The sequence below is a fragment of the Arachis hypogaea genome, chromosome 6, assembly GCF_003086295.3.
Source record: "Arachis hypogaea cultivar Tifrunner chromosome 6, arahy.Tifrunner.gnm2.J5K5, whole genome shotgun sequence".
NCBI lineage: Eukaryota > Viridiplantae > Streptophyta > Magnoliopsida > Fabales > Fabaceae > Arachis > Arachis hypogaea.
Genome location: NC_092041.1, coordinates 82191732 through 82217620, shown reverse-complemented (window position 1 = coordinate 82217620; position 25889 = coordinate 82191732). Strand labels below are relative to the sequence as shown.

Genomic DNA, 25889 nt, shown 5'->3' with positions numbered 1-25889 from the left:
ACGCTTTCTGGGGTGATTCCTATTCGGCCGTTGCCTATTCTCAAAGGCTACGCTTTTTTGCACCAAGGGCTACGCTTTTGGCGTTTGGGAATAGGGTGCGTTTTTCAAGTAATGCTGTTCAGGACCAAAGGCTACGCTTTTCAGCTTCTATTTTTGCCAGAATAGGCTACACTTTTTCACATTGTATAGCATGGCTACTTTTTATAAGTGTAGCCTTATGTCCTTCGTTTTTTTTATACTATAGCTACTGTATATAAATGTAGCCTTAGGTCTCATTTTTTTCTCATTATATATATATATATATATATATATATATATATATATATATAATACAATATAATAATTAATAATATGATTACATGTATAATAATTCTATATTTTTAATTAAATAAATTAAATATTATAAAATAAAAATAAATACATAATCATACTAAATAATTTCTTTAAATAATAAAAATTATCTCTAACCAAAATATATTTATAATAATGATCCAAAAGTACTAGAATGAAGTTAATCGTAAATATTCATACATCTCACACTAAAATTAATAACTTTAATTTGAAAATATTAGAAAAATAAGAGATAAGGTTAGTGACGTGAATTTCAAGTTATCTTGAAGCAAAGGCCTTGAAGAAGATGAAAAGATGAGGCCATCTAAGTTGATTCACAGGGAATTGAAGACAACTGGAAAAACAAACATGATGTGCGCCGCGTAGCTAAATCGATAATACCTTAAATATATTGATTAGTCTGTTGATTTTCACCCTCTTGTACAAAGACTTGCTATCTTTCTCTGATGTGTCACTAGCTAGGACAACAAAAACAGGCAAGACACACAAGAGTATGTGGCGCTCTGGGAAGAGAAGTGCAAAGTCCAACTCCAGGGACTCTACAACAAAGACTATAAGTACTTGAAGAATGTCTTCCACACTATTTCGAGTCAAGGAATCGAAGAAGAATTGAAAGGGGAGAATAATAAAAATGGTGACATGCTAAAAACTAGTAATAGATAGGTGTTCTTAGTTCTTGTGGAGTAACATTATACCAGTACATCAAATAGATATCATATATAGGATACTTGTTCATGCAGAACATCTCAACATGTAGGTTCAACAAGATAGTCCATCTTGTGCTCAAGAAAATCTGCACACACAACTAAAATGTCAAACACAGCTCACCTTTGGTTGGGCATGGCCAAAAAAATGTAACAATACAAAAGCCAAAGCCAAGGGAAAAATTTTGGGATAAATTATTACTTAAGCAATCAACAACATTATAAATTCAGAGCATTCAACATGCCATAAACAAGGAAATATCAACATTAAGTACCTGTAAATCATCCAACTCTTTTCTTATTGAATCAGTGTCTTGCCACTAACCGCTGACTTGTGTGAAAGTTTTGAAAAGTAGAGAAGAAAAAATAAAAAGAACAAATGTGAAATTTCACCAAGTAGTTTTAAAATTTCTAAACTGATCAGAAAGGTGTTCGCATGATTATTACCCTAAAGATTACCATGTAGATCATATATAGTAGAAAGCTTGCCAATGTTCTGAGTGACTTTTATAGTTTCACAAATTACCAAAAGGCGAGTCCATATTTCTAAGATTAGATTCATTAAAAAGCAGAGGCAAACTGAACTTAAAAGAAAATTTGAAGATCCTGAACTTGACGATAAAGTGACACAGTCAGATATGAAATACTTACCTTTTATACCAAGAAAAGTCATTAGGTATGCTTGCCTTAGCATTTTTAAGATGATCAAGTTGCACCAAAACATCAAGTAACTTCAGCATAGACCTGAAGAATAAAAATATCATAAATATAACGACACAAATTGTGTGAAATAAAAGGAGAGAGTGGCCACAGCCCAGTGATATAATCCAATAGGATATTGAAGATAAAAATTTCAATAAGGTTATCAATTAAAAGAAAATAAAATAAAAATAAATAAATAAATAAATAATAAATGATGAAGCACCATAACACACCATAAATGAGATATTGTAAGGCTATTAATGCGTCGCTCAGGCCTAAAAAAACGTTGTATATCAGCAGCTAACTACATTTAAAATGACATAGACAGATATACTAAACATGCTATGTTCTGTTAGTTTCTAAAAAGGAAAGAAACAATTAAAAAAAGGTCTATTCAACAAGTGACCAACATCTCATACCTTTGATGAAGCTGATGCTTGCCATCGCTGAATTTCACACAAACGACTCATTTCCAAGTCCAGAACTTGATATGTTTCCAAATATAAATCAGTTTGACTTTGCTTCATCGAATCAGGAAGCTTCCCCGTTGTGGCAAAATGTATAAATTACAAGAGACAGTATACATGTATAGAAATGAAAAACTTTAAAATGTACCTCTCCTCCAGAAGTTTAATAGTGTATGTTATCAATAAACCAAAAGTGATATAGAAAATAGATGTGTGTAAAACATCATGTTGCATTATGTAAAGCTATCAATTAAGTAGTGCGAATTTTTTTCACTTGCAGAAAAACAACTAGATGTAACTAAAGAGAAAATTCACCTGCGGAAGGGCTTTGACACAACTGCGATATGTGTAAAGCACCGATGTCATTTCCTTCCCCTCTTGGGTAAGGATGTTCTACATTGTTTTCATATTAGCAGTAAGAAATTTATAATTAAAAAGAAAATGAAAATCATCTAACAAACAGATCTAAGTGTTAGCCCAAAAGCAGAATACCAGCTGATTAAGAGCTTTCGTATCCTCTGATAGAGATAATCGGTATGCAGAAATATCGCTATACTCTACAAAAGAAGGCCAGTACATGATAATTACTAGGCAGCCATGCATTGCATATTTGTAATTCGAAAAAAAGGCTGAAATGCATGAAGTGTTTAAGAACAATAACAACACAAGTTCATAACATATCCATAAAAGAACAATGGAAGCATAAACAACAGCACCTTATTGGACTATCTATTGCACCTCTCTCAGTTAACACCCACACTTCAGGTCCTTGCACCTCCGGTTGCTCGTCCTACAAAATTAGGGCGAAAAAAGGGACTCGAATATAATTAAACAAAAACCTCAAGTTCCTATAAATAGGTTACTTTGGAACTTCAATACCAAATTGCATTCCATGCAAATCTAATAGTCATGGATCAGTAGTTTGTTTCAATCGTGATTTGACCACTAAACATTTCGGATAGGACGTCTAAAACAAGCTTGTGCAACTTATACAAACCAAATTGAAAGTTTCTACCATTAGAATCAGCTCGGATTAAGTAAATTACAGAAGAATCAGAGTATGAACAATGCAAAGAACTATCCATAAGCGAACTTCAAGTTAAGCAACAAAATTAAGTAGGAAAATGTAGCAGAAATAAAATTAAAAAGGAAGAGAAAAATGAAGTGTTGTTACATCAAGTGAGAATGTAATTCAGGTGGATCGTTCTGAAGCTAAAATCCCCAATTCCTAGTGGCATGTCCAGTAGCTAAAACCCCCAAATAAAAACCTTAAATCAGAACCCCAAACCTCTCAAATTCCATAGAACCAACTGTGAAGAAGTACCATTCCAATTTCCAAATCCCTAGTATTCAGCTTCGACAATTAATAAAAAAAACACACATACAACAACAACCACCACCACCATAAAATTCTAATTTCACTATGAAACCCTAAGATACATTGAAATTGACATAAAGAATAGGGCCGAAGGAAACTCACCTTGGACCGATGGTGTAGAAAGCTGACCAACTGAACTATTGGCTGAAACAAGAAGACGAAGACCACCACTACCCGAGGTGAGCGCAATGAGCGCAATGAAGGCGGCAACTGAGTGCGTGATGGTGACGACACAAACAGCAAAGACGAGCTTAAGTCTGAGACGTGAGTGCGAGACCGAGAGAGAAGTGAGCTAGAGACCAGAGACGAGAGATGAGAGCGACGAGGCAAGGTGGGAGAGTGACGAGATAGAACATAGAAGAGAGACAAAGGAGGTTCATTAGATTAGGGGTTAGGGGATACGACCCCTTCTGAGATATGGTGAAAGGGTGAAAAAAATTTCACTAAGTGTTTGTATTTAGTCTTAGATACATTAGGAGACGTTTTTGAAATGCACCCAAAACCTAACAAATGAGTTACTTTTTAAAAGTGCTTCCTTTGGTCAATAAAGTGTATCCATAGCTTTTCAGATTTGGCTACGCTTTTTAAGTGATATTTAAAATATCTAAGGAGACGCTTTTGAAGGGGTGCCTCAATAGTATTTTCTTTTCTCTTATAAAAGGGTACCATGCAAAAAAGCTTAGAATAGGCTACGCTTTTCAAATGTAGCTTAAAAAAAGTGTGGCTTGATAAACCCCATTTGTAGGGTTTATCTTGTAGTAATTTTTGAGAATTTTATCACATTTTACCCACATTTATTCAATGAAATAGCATGGTTTTGTATATTCTCCTTTAATTGTGCTTAAGAGTGAAAACATGCTTTTTAAGTCTTAAAATAGATAAATGTAATTTACCTTGATTCCATTAGATGCCTCGATATATTTGTTAAGTGATTTCAGATTTAGGAGGCAAAGATTAGATTAAGGGAATGAAGAAAAAGCATGTAAAGTTGGAGAACTCATGAAGAAATGATGGAACCAAAAAGCTGTCAAGCCTCTTCGCACTTAATTGACCATAACTTGAGCTACAGAGGTTTAAATGATGCAGTTCCAATTGGGTTGGAAAGCTAACATCCGGGGCTTCAAAACGATATAAGATTTGCCATAGTTGCATCGCGCATAGGGGCACGCACACGCACGGTACGCGGACACGCTGATGGTGGCACATGACCCACTTAATGCAACACGTGGCCAGCGATTTTAGAAGCCTTGTGGGCCCAATCCAACTCATTTCTGATGCTATTTAAGCCAAGGATTGAAGAGGAATCAACATACTTTTGATCAATAGTCATAGTTTAGTTTTAGAAGTAGTTTGAGTTAAAGAGAAAAGCTCTCTCTTCTCTCTAGAATTAGGATTAGGAATTAGGGTTAGATTAGGATCTCATAGTTTTAGGTTTAATTCAAGTATCCTTCTACTTATACCTTCAATTGATGATTGCTACACTTTGGTTCTTCTTTCTATCCCTATCCTCTTGTTGTAATTTCTCTTATTTTATTTCTAGGTTTTGTAATTGAGATACTCTTGTTCTCTTTGTTTTCTTTTAATAATGCAATTTGAGGTAGTTCATGATAATTGTAATTTCCTTGATTGTTGTTGTTAATTCTTTGTATTCAATTGTAGTTAGAATTCATTCTTGTTGTGATTTACTATACTTTTCTTTTGTGCCTTCCAAGTGTTTGATTAAATGCTTGGAAGAATGTTAGACTAGAATTTTATGTTCTTCGCTTGAGAAGGTAACTTAGGATTTCTTGAGTCACTAGTGTCCAATTTTTTGATAGTTGATAGCCATTAACTCTAGCCTTCATTAATCCAATTAGTGGAAAGCTAGGATTTATGGACTAGGATTGATATAACTCACTTGACTTTCCTTTGTTAATTGATTTAAGGATGACTAAGTGGGATTAATCCTTGCAACTACCATACTTGTGGCTAGTGATAATGATGAAGACCCTTGACAACCAAATCTTGCCAAGACCATTTTGTTAATAAAGTTTTCTTACCATTTACTATTCATATTTCTCATCCAAAATCCCAAAATAAACAAGTCCATAACCAATAATAAGAACACTACCCTGCAAGTCCTTTGAGAGACGACCCGAGGTTTAAATACTTCGGTTTATAGATTTTAGGGGTTTGTACTTGTGACAAACAAATTTTTGTATGAAAGGATTATTGTTTGTTTAGAGACTATACTTTACAACGAGATTTCATTAGTGAAATTCTAAACCGTCAAAAATCCAATCATCAAAATGGCGCCGTTGCCGGGGAGTTGCAATGGTGTTATGTTATTGGTTATTGTACATATGTGAATATTGTGAATAGGTTTATCTTTTGTTGTTTCTTAATTTTTGTTAGTTTTATTTTGTTCTCTCAATATGAATTCTCACTTCGGCTATGAGTTTGGTTCTAATTGTGTTGTAGGAAATGTGCACTTCAATGATAACACTCATTATGGATGGGACCATCAAAGATGGGAGGAGCCTCAAGGAATTGATCACTCCTATTGGCAACAACCTCCGGACACTTATAGGTATAACTCCCATCCTAATGCATGTCAATTCAATAGCTGTGGTGACTCCTTTTATGATAATCAAACACCACCATATGCCTATGAACCTTATCCTCAACATGAACCTCAACCATACTCACAAGCCTCTCCATACCAAGCACCTTCCCATAATCCATATCCACCATATGACCAATCACCCATACCATATTCTTATGACCTTTATGAGCAAAAACCTATAGAACCACCACAACTCTATCATGATTATTACCAAGAACAACCTCAATACTCACCATCTCCATAATTCTACGAAGAAGAACCACCTTCCTACCATCAACCCTCTCTCCAAAATAATGAACCTTCTTACTCACCCCAAACCCCAATAGACGATCCTCTCACTTTGTTACTTCAAGGACAAGAAGTCATGAAGCGGGATACACTTGAGTTTGTGACCAATTTGACCAAGGTGGTGCATACTTTAGCCCACCAATGTTTGAAGACTCAAGGTAATTCCGTGACCACATGTGAAAGGTCAAAAGAAGAGCAAAGCATGAAGGAGAAATTGGAAAATTCGGTGGAGAAGGAAGAGTCGAATTTTGTGCTGGAACAATTGGAGAAGCCTATGATCATTGAAGAGAAGGAAGAGGTGGTTGAAGATTTAGGAGATGTTGAAAGTCCATAGGAATGTAGCATCATGGAGAACTCTTCCAAGAAGCTTGATATTGATGTTGAAGAGGGTGTGCAACCTCCAAGGCATATCATAGTTGAAGATTTGGAAGAGGTTTATCAAGAGATGGATTCAATCATGGATGAATTTCTATCTACAATCGAATCCTCTCCCATTGGACATGGAGTTGAAATTATAGAAGAGTGTGCACAACCTCCCATACCCTTGGTGAGCAATGCGAAAGAAAGTGAATCGAAAGAGAGCTACCAAGAGGAAAAAGTTGGCATGGTGTATATCGAAATTGAAGAATATGAAGAGGTTGACCAAGAAATGGATTTATTCATCAATGAATTTCTATCCAAAATTGAATCACCTCCCATTAGGCAAGAAATCAAAGTTCTTGAAGACAACACCAAGCCAAGTGAAAAAGGGGAAAAGATTGAAATTGAAGAAGTTTGCGAAGAGGTGGAAACAACCAAAGAAGAGCCTAAAGAAGTAGACCTTGCATTGTCTAAGTGTGGGGAGGTCTCCCACCCCAAGTCACCATCCAACACAACATTCAAGTGGGTAAAACTCTTATCCCTAAGCTTTACTTTCTCACTTGAATATGGTTTAATTGAAAATAATGGTCAACTTAGAGCTCTTTGTGGAGTTAAAAGTATAAGAGAGTTGTGTAGTGGTTGGAAACATCATTCTAAGCTCATGACGGTTGCAAGCTCAAAATTCAAGAGCAATGGTTGGTGTAGAACCAAATGGCATGAGTCTAGGAAGTTGTTTGGAAGCTTCTTTGAGAATTCTAAGGTCATACCACCCGAATGGAATAATGACGATCAATCTAAGGACGGGTGTCAAAACAAAGTGTGGGATCCCGGATCGCACAATGAAAATCAAATTTGGGAGCTCGTGGTTTGTGGAGAACTCCATCAAAGCTTGAAGATATTGAAATTGAAGAATGGAGCTTATTGGAGATTCAAGCATTGGTGGAAGTTCCAAGATGAGTACAAGCACAAGCCACCTTGAGAGGAGCTCCCCATAAGTCCAACTTAAGGACAATAAACAAAAGTGCTAGGTGGGAGACACCCCACCATGGAAACATCTTTTCATTTTCTTTCTTTGTACATATTGGTAGAATTAGTTTAATTTCATGTTTTTATTGTTTTGTTAAGTTTAGTCAGAAGTATAACATGATAAATAAGGTTTTAGGGTGTTTTGGCAGCTGTTTGGAAGATTGAAAGGCTTGGATTAGTGCAAGAACTTTGAAAAAAAAATTTTGAAAAACAGAACACCATCCACGCGTGCGCGCACATAACGCGTACGCGCACCTGAGCATTTTTCGACCATCCACGCGGACGCGCACTGTACGCCTACGCGTGGATGCAAAAATTCGACCCCAGCCAAAAACCCGAGAGTTAGGCCTGCACTGTGCGAACATTGGGCCTAAGGCACAAGTCTATGCACGCGTGCGCGCACCTGGCGCGTACGCGCACACGATCTTAAGTTCGCAATGCACGCGCACGCACGCTGTGCGCGCGCACGTCGATTGCACGATCCACACTCCTGGTACTTTTACCAGAGAGTTGTGCCACTTTTGGGCCAACACTAAGCCTCTCGCCTAACTCGACGCCCACGTGCGCGCACTTGGTGCATACGCGTCCTTCGACCAATATACCCATTGACGCATAAACGTGCATGACGCGCACGCGTCGGTAAAAAAAAAGGAGTTTTTTTCTCCCCTTCCATTTTCTTTTGCTTATCACATTCGCATACTTCTACTCTTTCCATTTTCATTTAGTTTTTGCAACATGTTTTCGTTTTTTTTTAAGTCATTTTAATAATGGTGTTGCATCTTTCTACTCAATTGTTGAGGATTCCTTGCATTACTTTGGTGCCTCTTGACTTGTTTCATATTGTTGGGTGATGTTTCTTTTCAAATCAATGCTCAATCTTTTATGCACTTGTGTCCTTTGTGCATTGATATGACCTTATATTGTCTTTCATAGCCCACTCTCTCTTGCTCGAACTTAATGCTCATCATGCTCTTCATACTTTGACCTTACTCTTGCATCAAGTATCATTGATATGCCATTTTCTCTTATTGTTTCCTCCTCTACATGTTGTAGCTACCATGTAGTAGAAGAACCATACCCCTACTTGGCATTAACCCCCGCCTATGTTCTATTTGCTTTGATATCTTTGTCATAGGCTTAATATTTCTTTCCTTTTATATCCTTTTAGGTTGGCCACCAAGGAGGGAGAAAGAAAAAGCTTTTAAATGGGGCAACAAACAAGTCCTCCGCACAACCTTTTGAAGAAGCTCATCAATTGTAGCAACCCGTCCACCTTGCTCTCCTTTGCATGCACCGAGGACGGTGCAATCTTCAAGTGTGGGGAGGTTGTTCGACCGATCTCCATGGGTAACAATTTTCTTCTTTTCAACACCAATGTTAGTTAGTTGTTGCATTTGTATGATAGGTTGGATGTTAGTTAGAATTTATACATATTTTACCACTTCTCTCCTATTAGGACTACTTGGTTAGGGTAATGATTTCTTTTCCAAGAAACTGTTTTAGGGCACCCTACCAATTTGAGAAAAAAAACAAAACTTTTGATGCTAAGCTTGCTTGGAGATTGTATTTTGGAACATGGTTTTTGAGCTAAGAACACAAGCTAGTGAGATTTGAGCCTAATTGTGTGGTTACATCCTATAACCACTTATTTTTTCTTCTTGTGTGCATTATTCTCTTTCTATGATTGTAATCTTTGATTTGTTTGATTCTTTATGTCCATTATTTTGTGTACTCATGCATTTATATGATTGAGGCCATCACTTCATTAGCTCACTTACCCAAATGGCCTTACCTTTTATCTTCCTTTGTTAGCCACATTTGAGCCTACGATTAACCCACTTTGTTCTTAATTTAGCACATTATAAGCCTTAAAGCAAAAAACAATAAATGTCCTTAATTTGGATCTTTGATTGGCTTAGGCTAGTGTGTGTGAGTATCATTCAAGTATGGGAACCTTGGGACATTGGGTGAATAAAAGGGTAGTTTTGTATTATTAGTGTAAATATTGGGAATTGATACATACTCATGTATTGATCAAATGTAAAACCTTATGCATTGATGCTCTTGTATATAAAAAAAATGAGAAAAAGAAAAGAAAAAGAAAAAAAACAATATGAAAAAAAATATAGAAAAAAGAAAGAAAAAGAAGAAAAAGAAAGAAATAAAAAAGGGGACAAAATACCCCAAAGTAAAGCTCAAATAAAAGTCAATGCATATGTGTTGTGAAATGAAAAAGAGAATGCATGAGTATGTGAAAAAGTGAAGAATGGGTAGTTAGGTTAGAACTTAATTGTATAGGATGTCATAGGTTAGGTGGGAAGTCTAAGCCTATCAAAGATTCAAACTTCAAGCTCACTTGACCAAATATGCATCCTACCTTGACCCTAGCCCCATTACAACCTAAAGAAAAGACCTCATGATACATATATGCATGCATTGAATAATTGTTGATTGTTAGATGAAAAACAAATCTTGGAAAGCATGATTAGGGGAGAATTGAGAGAATCAACCCCAAACACCGAGCGACTAGAGTGCAAACACTTCCGGTAAGGGTTCGATGCTCAACTCCTTGATTCCTAGCTTTCATGAGCGTTCTTTTTGCAAGTCTATTTGAACTTCATTTCCATACTTGAATTGGTAGGATTCATGAATCGTCATATGACCTTAGCCCTACCCGTTTATACATGCACTTGGAGGATTGATTTATTTTTAACTAATTAGGTAAAACCATTTTGCATTTAGTTGCATCCATTTAGATAATTGCATATAGTTTAGGTTGCATAAAGTTTATTTACATTGAACAAATGTTGATACCCTTTGTTTCTCTCTTGGCTTAAGCATGAGGACATGCTTGGTTTAAGTGTGGGGAGGTTGATAAACCCCATTTGTAGGGTTTATCTTGTAGTGATTTTTGGGAATTTTATCACATTTTACCCACATTTATTCAATGAAATAGCATGGTTTTGTATATTCTCCTTTAATTGTGCTTAAGAGTGAAAACATGCTTTTTAGGTCTTAAAATAGATAAATGTAATTTACCTTGATTCCATTAGATGCCTTGATATGTTTGTTAAGTGATTTTAGATTTAGGAGGCAAAGATTGGATTAAGGGAATGAAGAAAAAGCATGTAAAGTTGGAGAACTCATGAAGAAATGATGGAACCAAAAAGCTGTAAAGCCTGACATCTTCGCACTTAATTGACCATAACTTGAGCTACAGAGGTTCAAATGATGCGGTTTCAGTTGGGTTGGAAATCTAACATCCGGGGCTTCGAAACGATATAAGATTTGCCATAGTTGCATCACGCATAGAGGCGCGCACGCGCACGGTACACGGACGCGCCGATGGTGGCACATGACCCACTTAATGCAACACGTGGCCAGTGATTTTAGAAGCCTTGTGGGCCCAATCCAACTCATTTCTGATGATATTTAAGCCAAGGATTGAAGAGGAATCAACATGCTTTTGATCAATAGTCATAGTTTAGTTTTAGAAGTAGTTAGAGTTAGAGAGAAAAGCTCTCTCTTCTCTCTAGAATTAGGATTAGGAATTAGGGTTAGATTAGGATCTCATAGTTTTAGGTTTAATTCAAGTCTCCTTCTACTTCTACCTTCAATTGATGATTGCTACATTTTGGTTCTTCTTTCTATCCCTATCCTCTTGTTGTAATTTCTCTTATTTTGTTTCTAGGTTTTGTAATTGAGATACTCTTGTTCTCTTTGTTTTCTTTTAATAATGCAATTTGAGGTAGTTCATGATAATTGTGATTTCCTTGATTGTTGTTGTTAATTCTTTGTATTCAATTGTAGTTAGAATTCATTCTTGTTGTGATTTACTATACTTTTCTTTTGTGCCTTCCAAGTGTTTGATTAAATGCTTGGAAGAATGTTAGACTAGAATTTTATGTTCTTCGCTTGAGAAGGTAACTTAGGATTTCTTGAGTAACTAGTGTTCAATTGATTGATAGTTGATAGCCATTAACTCTAGCCTTCATTAATCCAATTAGTGGAAAGCTAGGATTTATGGATTAGGATTGATATAACTCACTTGTCTTTCCTTTGTTAATTGATTTAAGGATGACTAAGTGGGATTAATCCTTGCAACTACCATACTTGTGGCTAGTGATAATGATGAAGACCTTTGACAACCAAACCTTGCCAAGACCATTTTGTTAATAAAGTTTTCTTACCATTTACTATTCATATTTCTCATCCAAAATCCCAAAATAAACAAGTCCATAACCAATAATAAGAACACTACCCTGCAAGTCCTTTGCTGGAAAGCCCTAGATGTCTACCTTCCAACGCAATTGAGAGTGTGCCATTTGGACTTCTGTAGCTCCAAAAAATCCATTTCGAGTGCAGGGAGGTCAGAATCCAACAGCATCAGCAGTACTTTTTCAGCCTCTGAATCAGATTTTTGCTCAGGTCCCTCAATTTTAGCTAGAAAATACCTGAAATTACAGAAAAATACACAAACTCATAGTAAAGTCCAAAAATGTTATTTTTGCATAAAAACTAATAAAAATATACTAAAAAGTAGCTAGATCCTACTAAAAACTATATGAAAATACCCCCAAAAAGCGTATAAAATATCAATTTTGGCATCTCAATTTAGCTTTTTGGTTTCTGAACAGTTTTGGCATCTCAATTTATCCTTTGAAGTTCAGAATGATTGGCATCTATAGGAACTCAAAATTCAGATAGTGTTATTGATTCTCCTAGTTTAGTATGTTGATTCTTGAACACAGCTACTTTATGAGTCTTGGTCGTGGCCCTAAGCACTTTGTTTTCCAGTATTACCACCGGATACATAAATGCCACAGACACATAACTGGGTGAACCTTTTCAGATTGTGACTCAGCTTTGCTAAAGTCCCCAGTTAGAGGTGTCCAAAGTTCTTAAGCACACTCTTTTTGGTTTGGATCACGACTTTAACCACTCAGTCTCAAGCTTTTCACTTGGACATTCATGCCACAAGCACATGGTTAGGGACAGCTTGATTTAGCCGCTTAGGTCAGGATTTTATTCTTTTTGGCCCTCCTATCCATTAATGCTCAAAGCCTTGGATACTTTTTACCCTTGCCTTTTGGTTTAAAGGGCTATTGACTTTTTCTTTTTTCTTCTCTCTTTTTTTTTCACTGCTTTTTCTTGCTTCAAGAATCAATTTCATGATTTTTCGGATCATCAATAACATTTTTCTTTGTTCATTATTCTTTCAAGAGCCAACAAGTTTAACATTCATAAACTTCACTATCAAAATTATGCATTGTTCAAGCATTCATTCAGAAAACAAAGAGCATTGCCACCACATATAAATAATTTGAATTTTTCTTATTAAGAACTCGAAAAACAAAATTGCCTCCTTATTCTAAAAAATCTGCTATTTTATTCATGTTTAATGATGATGAAAAAAATAAATTATAGCTTACTTGGAGATGGTAAAAATAAAAATAAAATTAAAATAAAAAATACTAATTACTACTATTCATGTGACTCCTAAGGTAGATCTCTAATAGCAGAAGTTATCATAGAGTTAAAATTAGGACTCAACAACCTTTATTTTGGGTGATGGATGCTCCTTCAATCTATGGGGTGTCTGGTCCTTCAAGAGACAGCTTCTGGCGCTTCAGCTCATGTAACTTACGCCCTTACTTGTCCTTTTCCTTAAGCAGTTTATAAAGCACGCTATTTTGATTATGTTGTTCTTCCTTAAGTTGATCCATATCTTTTTGAAGCTTGGTGACAGATGCTTCTAGGCGGGTCCAATAGTCAATCTGAGGGATTTTTGGGAGGAACTCCTGTGCCCTCCTTTTGATGGAGTTATCTTGCACTTGTTGTCCTTTCATTGACTTTTTTGTGATTGGGTGGTTGACTAGGATATACTCATCTACTCCCATCTTTACCCCAGCATCTTTACGTAGCAGAGAAATCAAGCTTGGGTAGGCCAATTTGGCTTCAGTGGAGTTCTTGTTTGCAATTGTGTAAAGCTCACAAGAAATCAGATGATGAACCTCCACTTCGTTTCCTAGCATAACGCAATGGACCATCACTACTCTTTTGACAGTGACCTCAGAATGGTTGCTGGTGGGCAGTATGGAACACCTAATGAAATCCAGCCAGCCTCTAGCAACTGGTTTGAAATTCCCTCTCTTGAGTTAATTTGGGACACTCTTTGTGTTGGTTATCCACTTGACTCCAGGGATGCATATGTCCTCTAGAACTTGGTCTAAGCGCCTATCTATTCTCACCATTCTCCTATTAAATGATTCTAGATCATCTTGTAGTTGAGGCAGCTTGAAGACCTCTCTTATTCTGTCCAGGTCGAAGTAAATAATCTTCCCTCTGACCATAGTTCGAAAGGTATAGAAGGCAGTTCCAGTCATTTTCTGCTTATCTGTTTGCCACAGATTTGAGTAGAATTCCTGAACCATGTGTCTACCCACCTTTGTCTCAGGATTAGCTAGAATTTCCCAGCCCCTGTTTTGAATCTGCTCTTGGATCTCCAGTATTCGTCTTCTTTCAGATCGAATTTAACTTCCGGGATCACTGACCTTAGACCCATTTTTTGTGGTAATGGTCTGCATGTTCTTTGGTTAAGAACCTCTTTTGATTCCAAAGTGGTTTTGGAATGTTCTCTTTCTTGCCTCTTGGAGTGGTTTGTTTTCTCTTAGGAGCCATGATCTTGGTGAATCTTAGCCCAGTGATCAAGAAAAACACACTAAACTTAGAGGTTTGCTTGTCCTCAAGCAAAAGAAAGGAAAGGAGAGGAATATGAGGAGAGTCAAATTCGAATGGTGGAGGAGAGGGGGAGGCCGAATGTGAATTTAAAAGGGAGGGGGTGGGCGAAAATTTTGAAAAAAAAAAGATATGATAGAAGATATGATTTTAGAAAAGATAAGTATGATATGCAAAAGATGAAATTTTAAATTTGAAAAGATATGAGAGAGTTTTGAAAAAGATAAATCTAAATTTGAAAAGATAGTATGATGAGTTAAAAAAGATTTGAAAAAATATTAGAAAGATAGATTAGTTTTGAAAAAGATTTGAAAAGAAATTAAAAAGATATATGAATTTTGAAAACGATTTGAAAAGAAATTGAAGAAAGATTTTTTTTTCTTTTAGGATTAGGATTTTTTTGAAATTGAAATTGAAAAATGAGAATTTGTAACATGTTTATGCAAGAAATGATGGATAAAAACATGAAAATTTGAAAAAAATTTGAGTTGGAAACAAAACTTCCTCCCCTCCATATTCCTGGCGTTAAACGCCCAGAATGGCATCCATTGTGGCATTTAATGCCCAATTGTTGCTTGTTTTGGGCGTTTAACGCCCAGCCAGATACCCTGGCTGGCGTTAAATGCCAAAAGCCTTTATCACTGGGTATTTTTCTAAACGCCCAGGATGCTGCAATTCTGGCGTTAAACGCCCAGAATGGTACCTATTTTGGGTGTTTAACGCACAGAAAGGTATCTTTACTGGCGTTAAACGCCCAAAATGGTGTTTAATGCGCAAAAGTGCCTCTTACTGGCGTTTTCGTGCCAGTGAGCTCCTTTTTCTATTTTCTGCTCTAAATCCTTCTGTAACTCTGTGAACTTCTGTAATTGAGAATCAACGTTGAAGATAATTTATATCAAACTCCTATAATTATTATTTAAATAACAGATAAATCCTACTAATGGCCGGGTTGCCTCCCAGCAAGCGCTTCTTTATTGTCTTTAGCTGGACCTTACTGAGCTTAATCTTGTCTCAGTTTTGAGCATTCTTGCTCAACATTGCTTTCAAGATAATGTTTGACTCTTTGTCCATTAACAATAAACTTTTTGTCAGAATCAATATCCTGAAGCTCAAGATATCCATATGGTGACACACTTGTAATCACATATGGTCCTCTCCACCGGGATTTCAATTTTCCAGGGAATAATCTGAGCCTAGAATTAAACAGCAGAACTTTCTGCCCTGGCTCAAAGACTCTGGATGACAGTTTCTTGTCATGCCACCTTTTTGCTTTCTCTTTATAAATTTTTGCATTTTCGAAAGCATTGAGTCTGATTTCCTCTAGCTCATTCAGCTGGAGCAATCTTTTCTCTCTAGCTAATTTGGCATCGAGGTTTAGGAATCTGGTTGCCCAGTAGGCTTTATTCTCCAGTTCCATAGGCAGGTGACAAGCCTTCCCATACACAAGCTGGTATGGAGAAGTTCCTATAGGGGTCTTGAATGCTGTTCTGTATGCCCATAGAGCATCATCCAAGCTCCTTGCCCAATCCTTTCTACGGGAAATTATAGTCTGTTCCAGGATTATTTTTAGTTCTCTATTAGAGACTTCAGCTTGCCCATTTGTCTGTGGATGATATGGAGTTGCCACCTTGTGGCTAATTCCGTATCTGACCATAGCAAAGTAAAGCTGTTTATTGCAGAAATGAGTGCCTCAATCACTGATTAGTGCTCTAGGGACACCAAATCTGCTAAAGATATATTTCTGGAGAAACTTCAGCACTATCTTAGTATCATTAGTGGGTGTTGTAATTGCCTCTACCTATTTAGATACATAGTCTACAGCCACCAAAATATTAGTGTTTGAGTATGATGGTGGGAAGGGCCCCATGAAGTCAATACCCCATACGTCAAACAACTCAATCTCTAAGATCCGTTGTTGAGGTATGGCATAACCTTGAGGCAGATTACCAGCTCTCTGGCAACTGTCACAGTTACGTACAAACTCTCGGGAGTCTCTATAGAGGGTAGGCCAGTAGAAGCCACATTGGAGGACTTTTGTGGCTGTTCGCTCACTTCCGAAATGTCCTCCATATTGTGATCCATGACAATGCCATAGGATCTTCTGTGCTTCTTCTCTAGGCACACATCTATGGATTATTCCATCTGCGCATCTCTTAAAGAGATATGGCTCATCCCACAAATAGTATTTTGCATCAGAGATCAGTTTTTTCATTTGCTACCTGCTATACTCTTTAGGTATGAATCTTACCGCTTTATATTTTGTAATGTCTGCAAACCACGGTACTTCCTGAATGGCAAAGAGTTGCTCATCTGGGAAGGTTTAAGAGATCTCAGTAGAGGGGTAGGACGCCCCTTCTACTGGTTCTATTTGGTACAGGTGATCTACTATTTGGTTCTCTGTCCCTTTTCTGTCTCTTATTTCTATATCAAACTCTTGCAGAAGCAACACCCATCTTATGAGCCTGGGTTTTGACTCCTGCTTTGTAAGTAGATATTTAAGAGTAGCATGGTCAGTGTACACAATCACTTTTGATCCTACCAAATAGGATCTGAACTTGTCAATGGCATAAACCACTGCAAGCAATTCCTTTTCTGTGGTTGTGTAATTTTTTTGTGCGTCATTTAGAACATGGCTGGTATAGTAAATGACGTGCAGAAGCTTGTCATGTCTCTGTCCTAATACTGCACCCATAGCATGGTCACTGGCATCACACATTAGTTCAAATGGTAATGTCCAGTCTGGTACAGAAATGACAGGCGCTGTGACCAGCTTAACCTTCAGAGTCTCAAAGGCCTGCAAACACTCTGTGTCAAAGACAAATGGTGTATCAGCAGCTAGCAGGTTACTCAAAGGTTTTGTGATTTTTGAAAAATCCTTTATAAACCTCCTGTAGAATCCTGCATGTCCCAGAAAACTTCTGATTGCCTTAACATTGGTGGGTGGTGGTAATTTTTCGATTACCTCTACCTTAGCTTGATCCACCTCTATGCCTTTGTTCGAAATTTATGCCCAAGGACAATTCCTTCAGTCACCATAAAGTGACATTTTTCCCAGTTTAAAACCAGGTTAGTCTCTTGGCATCTTTTTAGAACAAGTGCTAGATGATCAAGACAGGAGCTGAATGAGTCTCCAAATACTGAGAAGTCATCCATAAAGACTTCCAGAAATTTTTCCACCATATCAGAAAAGATAGAAAGCATGCGTCTCTGAAAAGTTACTGGTGCATTACACATACCAAAAGGCATCCTTCTGTAGGCAAATACTCCAAATGGAGATGTGAATACTGTTTTCTCTTGATCCTGAGAATCTACTGCAATTTGGTTATAACCTGAGTAGCCGTCCAAAAAGTAGTAATAGTCATGACCTGCTAGTCTTTCTAGCATCTAGTCTATGAATGGTAAAGGAAAATGATCCTTTTTGATAACTGTATTGAGTCTTCTATAGTCAATACACATACGCCACCCTGTAACTGTTCTCGTAGGAACCAGTTCATTCTTTTCATTATGAACCACTGTCATACCTCCCTTTTTGGGTACAACTTGGACAGGGCTCACCCAGGGGCTATCAGAAATAGGATAAATAATCTCAGCCTCTAGTAATTTAGTGACATCTTTCTGCACCACCTCCTTCATGGCTTGATTCAGCCGCCTTTGTGGTTGAACCACTGGCTTGGCATTATCCTCCAATAGGATCTTGTGCATGCATCTGGCTGGGCTAATGCCCTTAAGAACACTAATGGACCACCCAAGAGCTGTCTTGTGTGTTCTTAGCACCTGAATTAGTGCTTTCTCTTCATGTGGCTCTAAAGCAGAGCTTATGATTACAGGAAAAGTGTTACCTTCTCCCAGAAATGTGTATTTCAAGGATGGTGGTAATGGTTTGAGCTCGGGTTTCGGAGGTTTCTCCTTTTCCTGTGGAGTTTTCAGAGGTTCTTTTATTTCCTCTAGTACCTCTAGATCAGGCTGAACATCTTTAAAGATGTCCTCTAGCTCTGATTTGAGACTCTCAGCCATGATGATCTCCTTTACCAGGGAGTCAATAATATCAACTCTCATGCAGTCCTTTGATGTGTTTGGATGCTTCATTCTTCAACAAAATTCAACCTAAACTCATCATTATTGACTCTCAGGGTCATTTCCCCTTTTTGGACATCAATGAAGGTTCGTCCAGTTGCTAGGAAAGGTCTTCCTAGAATGAGGGTTGCACTCTTGTGCTCCTCCATTTCCAGCACTACAAAGTCAGTGGGAAAGGCAAATGGCCCAACTATGACAATCATGTCCTCAATTACGCTTGATGGATATTTAATGGAGCCATCAGCAAGTTGAAGACGAATCTGGGTTGGTTTAACTATTTCAGTTAAGCCAAGCTTTCTGATAGTGGATACAGGGATTAGGTTAATACTTGCCCCAAGATCACATAAAGCTGTTGATGAGCGGATAATTTGTACGCTTTTTGGCATTGTTTTTAGTATGTTTTTAGTATGATCTAGTTAGTTTTTAGTATATTTTTATTAGTTTTTAGTTAAAATTCACTTTTCTGGACTTTACTATGAGTTTGTGTGTTTTTCTGTGATTTCAGGTATTTTCTGGCTGAAATTGAGGGACCTGAGCAAAAATCTGATTCAGAGACTGAAAAGGACTGCAGATGCTGTTGGATTCTGACCTCCCTGCACTTGAAGTGGATTTTCTGGAGCTACAGAAGCCCAATTGGCGCGCACTCAACGGCGTTGGAAAGTAGACATCCTGGGCTTTCAAGCAATATATGATAGTTCATACTTTGCCCAAGATTTGATGGCCCAAACTGGCGTTCAAAGTCACCCTCAGAAATCCCAGCGTTAAACGCCGGAACTGGCACCAAAATGGGAGTTAAACGCCCAAACTGGCATAAAAGCTGGCGTTTAACTCCAAGAAGAGTCTCTACACGAAAATGCTTCATTTCTCAGCCCAAGCACACACCAAGTGGGCCCGGAAGTGGATTTTTATGTCTTTTACTCATCTCTGTACACCCTAGGCTACTAGTTTTCTATAAGTAGGACCTTTTACTATTGTATTGAGAGATCTTGGTAGCTATCTTCATTTTATGCTATCTTAGATCATTGGGAGGCTGGCCATTCGGCCATGCCTAGACCTTGTTCTTATGTATTTTCAACGGTGGAGTTTCTACACACCATAGATTAAGGTGTGGAGCTCTGCTGTACCTCGAGTATTAATGCAATTACTATTGTTCTTCTATTCAATTCCGCTTGTTCTTGTTCTAAGATATCACTTGTTCTTCAACTTGATGAATGTGATGATCCGTGACACTCATCATCATTCTCACCTATGAACGTGTGACTGACAACCACCTCCGTTCTACCTTCGATTGGGTGAATATCTCTTGGATTCTTTAACCGGAATCTTCGTGGTATAGGCTAGAACTGATGGCGGCATTTAAGAGAATCCGGAAGGTCTAACCTTGTCTGTGGTATTCTGAGTAGGATTCAATGATTGAATGACTGTGACGTGCTTCAAACTCCTGAGGGCGGGGCGTTAGTGACAGACGCAAAAGAATCACTGGATTCTATTCCGGCCTGATCGAGAACCGACAGATGGATAGCCGTGCCGTGACAGGGTGCGTTGAACATTTCCACTGAGAGGATGGGAGGTAGCCACTGACAACGGTGAAACCCTTGCTTAAGCTTGCCATGGAAAGGAAGAAGAAGGATTGGATGAAGACAGTAGGAGAGCAGAGAGACGGAAGGGAAGGCATCTTCATACGCTTATCTGAAGTTCCTACCAATGAATTACATAAGTATCTCTATCTTTATCTTTATGTTTTATGCGTTTATCACCATACCCATTTGAGTTTGCCTGACTAAGATTTACAAGGTGACCATAGCTTGCTTCATACCAACAATCTCTGTGGGATCGACCCTTACTCGCGTAAGGTTTATTACTTGGACGACCCAGTACACTTGCTGGTTAGTTGTGCGAAGTTGTGTTTATGCCATGGTATTGAACACCATGTTTTTGGATTCATTACCGGGGATTATTTGATTTGTGAAAAGTATTGATCACAATTTCGCGCTACCAAGTTTTTGGCGCCGTTGCCGGGGATTGTTGAGTTTGGACAACTGAGGGTTCATCTTGTTGCTTAGATTAGGTATTTTTTTTCGAGATTCTTGAAGATGAATTCTAGAGTTTCATGATGATTTGTTGAAGTCTGGCTGGCTGAGAGGCCATGTCTAATTTCATTGGACCGAGGTTTCAACTTATCATCACAAGAGCTTGTTGATTTCTATCAATCTTGCTTTTGGAGCAGTGATCTGCTAAGGCTTGGCTGGCCTTTGGCCATGTCTAGTGTTTTGGACCGAAGCTTTCTTTGAAAGCTTGGCTGGCTGTGAAGCCATGTCTAATTCCTGGACCGGAGTCTTAGACTAGCATTGCACTGATTCCTGGAATTCTCATTAAGAATTTTGATACCTTTATTTTTTTTCCACTAGATTTTCGAAAAAGCACAAAAAAATTACAAAATCATAAAATCCAAAAATTTCTTGTTTGAGTCTAGAGTCTCATATTAAGTTTGGTGTCAATTGCATGTTTCTGTTCTTCTTGCATTCATTCATGTGTCTTGTGATCTTCAAGATGTTCTTGATGATTTCATTACTCTAATCTTTGAATTCTCTTGACTTGAGTGTTTATGTGTCTCATATGCATTCTCATTAGTGTCAGTAGTATACAAACTACTAAGTTTGGTGTCTTGCATGCATTGTTATTTGATTCTTGTTGCACTTTGATTTTTCCTTATTATTAAAAATCCAAAAATATTTTTTATTTGTGTCTTTTCAAGTCAATAATACAGAGAATTGAAGATTCAGAACATACTGCAGAGGAATTGCACAGAAAAAGCTGGGCGCTCAAAACGCCCAGTGAAGAAGGACAGACTGGCATTTAAACGCCAGCCAGGGTACCTGGTTGGGCGTTTAACGCCCAAAAGGGTATAGTTTTGGGCGTTAAACGCCAGAATGTGCACCATTCTGGGCGTTTAACGCCAGGATGGCACAAGAGGGAAGATTCTGTTTTCAATGCAAATTTTTTTTCAAGTTTTCAAAGTTTTTCAAAATCAAATCTTTTTCAAATCATATCTTTTCAATCATATGTTTTCAAAATCAATTTCTTTCTATTTTCAAAAATACTTGCTATCAATTAATGATTTGATTCAACATTTCAAGTATGTTGCCTTTTCTGTTGAGGAAGGTTTAATGTTTGAATCATATCTTTTCTTGATAGCCAAGTCATTAATTTTCAAAATCAAATTTTTTTTAAAAATGTTTTTCAAATCATATCTTCTCAATCACATCTTTTTAAAAATTAATCATATCTTCTTAACCACATCTTTTTCAAAATAGTTTTCAATCAAATCTTTTTGATTTCTAATTTCAAAATCTTTTTCAAAAATCACTTGATTTCTTTTCCACTTTCATTTTCGAAAATCAATTAGTGTTTTTCAAAAATGTTTTCAAACTCTTTTACTCAATTTTCGAAAATTACTTCCCTTCTTCTCACATCCTTCTATTTATGGACTAACACTATTCCTTAATGCAAAATTCGAACTCCATCTTCTTTGATAAGTTCGAATTTTCTACTCCTGTCTTCTATTTTTCTTTTCCTCTAACACCTAAAGGAATCTCTATACTGTGACATTGAGGATTCCACATTTTCTTGTTCCCTTCTCTTTCTTATGAGCAGGAACAAGGACAAAAACATTCTTGTTGAGGCTGATCCTGAACCTGAAAGGACCTTGAAGTGAAAGCTAAGAGAAGCTAAGGCACAACTCTCTGTAGAGGACCCAACCGAATTCTTCAAAGAAGAAGAACACATGGCAGCCGAAAATAACAACAATGCCAACAATGCAAGGAAGGTGCTGGGTGACTTTACTGCACCTACTCCCGACTTCTATGGGAGAAGCATCTCTATCCCTGCCATTGGAGCAAACAACTTTGAGCTTAAGCCTCAATTAGTTTCTCTAATGCAACAGAATTGCAAGTTCCATAGACTTCCATTGGAAGATCCTCATCAGTTTTTAGCTGAATTCTTGCAAATCTGTGACACTGTCAAGACTAATGGGGTTGACCCTGAGGTCTACAGACTGATGCTATTCCCTTTTGCTGTAAGAGACAGAGCTAGGACATGGTTGGACTCTCAACCTAAAGAAAGCCTGGACTCTTGGGAAAAGCTAGTCAATGCCTTCTTGGCAAAGTTCTTTCCACCTCAAAAATTGAGTAAGCTTAGAGTGGAAGTCCAAACCTTCAGACAGAAGGAAGGAGAATCCCTCTATGAACCTTGGGAAAGATGCAAACAATTAATCAGAAAGTGTCCTTCTGATATGCTTTCTGAATGGAGCATCATAGGTATTTTCTATGATGGTCTCTCTGAACTATCCAAAATGTCTCTGGATAGCTCTGCTGGAGGCTCTCTTCATCTGAAGAAGACGCCTACAGAAGCTCAAGAGCTGATTGAAATGGTTGCAAATAACCAATTCATGTACACTTCTGAAAGAAATCCTGTGAACAATGGGACTAGTCAGAAGAAAGGAGTTCTTGAGATTGACACTCTGAATGCCATATTGGCTCAGAACAAAATATTGACCCAACAAGTCAATATGATTTCTCAAAGTCTGTCTGGAATGCAAAATGCACCAAGCAGTACTAAGGAAGCTTCATCTGAGGAAGAAGCTTATGATCCTGAGAATCCTTCAATGGATGAGGTGAATTACATGGGAGAATCCTATGGAAACACGTATAACCCTTCATGGAGAAATCATCCAAATTTCTCATGGAAGGATCAACAGAGACCTCAACAAGGTTTCAACAACAATAATGGTGGAAGAAACAGGTTTAGCAATAGCAAGCCTTTTCCATCATTTTCTCAGCAACAGACAGAGAGTTCTAAGCAGAATACCTCTGACTTAGCAACCATGGTCTCTGTTCTAATCAAAACCACTCAAAGTTTCATGACTGAAACAAGGTCCTTCATTAGAAACTTGGAGGCACAAGTGGGTCAGCTGAGCAAGAAAATTACTGAACTCCCTCCTAGTACTCTCCCAAGCAATACAGAGGAAAATCCAAAAGGAGAGTGCAAGGCCATCAACATGGCCGAACTTGGAGAGGAAGAAGAGGCAGTGAACGCCACTGAGGAGGACCTCAATGGACGTCCACTGGCCTCCAATGAGTTCCCCAATGAGGAACCATGGGAATCTGAGGCTCAAAATGAGACCATAGAGATTCCCTTGGACTTACTTCTGCCATTCATGAGCTCTGATGAGTATTCCTCCTCTAAAGAGGATGAGTATGTCACTGAAGAGCAAGTTGCTAAATACCTTGAAGCAATCATGAAGCTAAATGACAAGTTATTTGGAAATGAGACTTGGGAGGATGAACCCCCTTTGCTCACCAAAGAACTGGATGACTTGTCTAGGCAGAAACTGCCTCAAAAGAGACAGGATCCTGGGAAGTTTTCAATACCTTGTACCATAGGCACCATGACCTTCAAGAAGGCCTTGTGTGACTTAGGGTCAAGTGTAAACCTCATGCCTCTCTCTGTAATGGAGAAGTTAGGAATCTCTGAGGTGCAAGCTGCAAAAATCTCACTAAAGATGGCAGACAATTCAAGAAAACAAGCCTATGGACTTGTAGAGGATGTTCTGGTTAAAGTTGAAGACCATTACATCCCTACTGATTTCATAGTCCTAGAGACTGGGAAGTGCATGGATGAATCCATCATCCTTGGCAGACCCTTCCTAGCCACAGCAAGGGCTGTGATTGATGTTGATAGAGGAGAGTTGATCATTCAAGTGAATGAAGAATCATTGGTGTTTAAGGCTCAAGGATATCCCTCTGTCATCATGGAGAGGAAGCATGAAGAACTTCTCTCAAAACAGAGCCAAACAGAGCCCCCACAGTCAAACTCTGAGTTTGGTGTTGGGAGGCCACAACCAAACTCTAAGTTTGGTGTTGAACCCCCACATTCAAACTCTAAGTTTGGTGTTGGGAGGTTCCAACATGGCTCTGAGCATTTATGAGGCTCCATGAGAGTCCTCTGTCAAGCTAATGACATTAAAGAAGCGCTTGTTGGGAGGCAACCCTATGTTTTATAATTGACTATTTTCTTTTGTTATTTTATATTCTTTTGTAGGTTGATGATCATGAGAAGTCACAAAATCAATGAAAAAAGCAAAAACAGAATGAAAAATAGGAAGAAAAATAGCACACCCTGGAGGACGCACCTACTGGCGTTTAAACGCCAGTAAGGTTAGCAGATGGGCGTTTAACGCCCAGTCTGGCACCATTCTGGGCGTTTAACGCCAGAAAGGGGCACCAGACTGGCGTTAAACGCCAGAAAAGGGCAAGAAGCTGGCGTTAAACGCCAGAAATGGGCACCAGCCCGGCGTTTAACGCCAGAATTGGCACAAAACGAGATTTTGCTTGCCATTTGGTGCAGGGATGACTTTTCCTTGACACCTCAGGATCTGTGGACCCCACAGGATCCCCATCTACCCCACCACTCTCTCTCTTCTTCCCCATCCACCAATCACCTCAATACCTCTTCCCCAAAAACCCTTCACCCATCAAATCCCATCTTTCTCTTCACCACTCACATCCATCCTTCATAAAACCCCACCTACCTCACCATTCAAATTCAAACCACTTTCCCACCCAAACCCTCCCATACATGACCGAACCCTCATCCCTTTCCCTCTCCGATATAAACCCATCTTCACTCCTTCATTTTCACACAACATACACACCACTTCTCCCCCTTTTGGCCGAACACAACGCCATTCCCTTCTTCCTCATTTCTTCTTCTTCTACTCTCTTCTTCCTTCTTTTGCTCGAGGACGAGCAAACCTTTTAAGTTTCGTGTGGTAAAAGCATTGCTTTTTGTTTTTCCATAACCATTTATGGCATCCAAGGCCGGAGAAACCTCTAGAAAGAGGAAAGGGAAGGCAAAAGCTTCCACCTCCGAGTCATGGGAGATGGAAAGATTCATCTCAAGGGTGCATCAAGACCACTTCTATGAAGTTGTGGCCTTGAAGAAGGTGATCCCCGAGGTCCCTTTTTCACTCAAAAAGGGTGAATATCCAGAGATCCGACATGAGATCCGAAGAAGAGGTTGGGAAGTTCTTACCAACCCCATTCAACAAGTCGGAATCTTAATGGTTCAAGAGTTCTATGCCAATGCATGGATCACCAAGAACCATGATCAAAGTGTGAACCCGGATCCAAAGAATT

At 38.2% G+C, this 25889-nt stretch overlaps 1 long non-coding RNA gene across 1 annotated transcript; it reads right to left on the bottom strand.

Annotated features, from left to right (window-relative positions):
- Positions 1-718: 718 nt before the first annotated feature.
- Positions 719-4017, bottom strand: LOC112696783 (uncharacterized). The gene is made up of 7 exons (XR_011861988.1): positions 3705-4017; positions 2941-3014; positions 2717-2781; positions 2177-2617; positions 1331-1799; positions 1080-1144; positions 719-931 (listed from the first exon to the last, which is right to left on the bottom strand). It is a non-coding gene; the product is annotated as an uncharacterized lncRNA (long non-coding RNA).
- Between the last annotated feature and the right edge of the window lie 21872 nt (positions 4018-25889).